This window comes from Rhea americana, unplaced genomic scaffold, assembly GCF_003343005.1.
Source record: "Rhea americana isolate MKP2758 unplaced genomic scaffold, rheAme1 scaffold_27, whole genome shotgun sequence".
NCBI lineage: Eukaryota > Metazoa > Chordata > Aves > Rheiformes > Rheidae > Rhea > Rhea americana.
In genome coordinates this window covers 1805397-1806921 of record NW_028186390.1, presented here as the reverse complement: position 1 = coordinate 1806921, position 1525 = coordinate 1805397, and positions in this window count along the sequence as shown.

Below are 1525 nucleotides of genomic sequence, written 5' to 3'. Positions count from 1 at the left end.
TCCCAACCCCCCCTAAACCCGGGGGAAATTCCCACGCCTGCGGCGAGGCGCCGGGGTGCCCGGCTGCAGCTTTTCCCTCTTCTCGCAAAAGCCCCGGCGCTGGCCTGCCTGCGGCACCCCGGCTTGGCACCCGTGACGTTTTTCCATGGAAAAAAGCCTGCGGCTCTGGAACAACTCGTGACCCAGCTGGGGAAAAATTTCCCGCTGCTGTGGGTCGCTCCGGGTCGGAGATGCCTGCTTTAATCCTGGCCACGCTTCCTGTTCCTAGGGGGTCTCCTAGAAATGGCCAAGGGGAACACTGTCGTTCCCGAGGAGCTCTGCCCTGGCTCATACCGCGGCCCCCGGCTGCTCCCGCGGCCCCGGCGCCGGGCACGGCCGGGGGAAACCCGTAGCGGGCCGGTTTCTCTCCGTTCTGTTTTTCCGCGCCGGGGTTTGCGCCAGTCCCGCAAGGTCTCCGAGCGGCGGCTACGGGACCGGCGGTCTCCCCTTGGCCCTGCAGCAGCAACCGCTGTTCTGAGAGGCGAAGGGGCGCCCGGCTCCAGCGGCGTTTTGGGGATAACTCCCGTTTAAAAGAGGCTGGGCGAACCGCAGGGAAAAGACGCCGCTGCCGGGCTCTCGCAGTGGGCGCTCCGGAGGGGAGCCGCCGCTGGAGCAGAAAGCGGAAGGAAGCCAGTGACGGGGCCACTCTCAGATCCCCCCCGGCGCTGACTCGGGCAACGTGGGCCGCTTGCAGGCCGAGCAGCTAGTTCTTCCCTGACTTTGCAGTTGCAATGCTGTTTTTTTCCCCTTAAAAAGTGCTTCCCACCAAGCTGGTGGGCAGGAGAGGCTCCAAAAAGAGGAAACTGTGAGCAGGTTACGCTCGATTGCGTAAACAGCTTAAAAACAGGAGTGTTTTTCTCCCTCTGCTTATKCTCCCCCCTCGCCCCCTGGTTTAGTGCCTTTCAGGTTGGGCTTGCGTGGGCAGAGGAGTTTCTCTGCTCAGGAAGGCCGGGGTGGGTGGCGGGTCGGGGTGCAGCCGGGCCGGGCGCGCGGGTCGGTGGTGGCAGMGGCTGCGCTGGGCGCCCGCCTGGCGTGAAGCCGCACGGGGATGCGGCTCCTCTCCCCGTGTCATGGCACAAGGGACCTGCTGCGGCAGAGCCGTGGGCGCGTTTCACTGGCGGGAACGGTGCTGCGGCTGCCGCCGTCCCTGCTCTGCGCGGGACGTCTCGTGGGACGTCTCGCGGGCTCCCCTCGCGGGCCACCCGGAGGCTCTTCTCCGGCCACTGGCCTCGCTGCGAGCGCTGGGAAAGGCCTGGTGGGCGCCTGGGGCGCGGGAGCGGGGTGCTGCCAGGTTCCCACGGGGGCGCGAGAGTGGGGTGCCGCCGGGTTCCCACGGGGCACAGGAGCAGGGCGCTGCCGGGTTCCCGCAGGGGCGCGGGAGCAGGGTGCCGCCGGGTTCCCGCAGGGGCGCGGGAGCGGGGCGCCACCGGGTTCCCGCGGGGGCATGGAAGCGGGGCGCTGCTGGGTTCCTGCAGGGCGCAGGAGC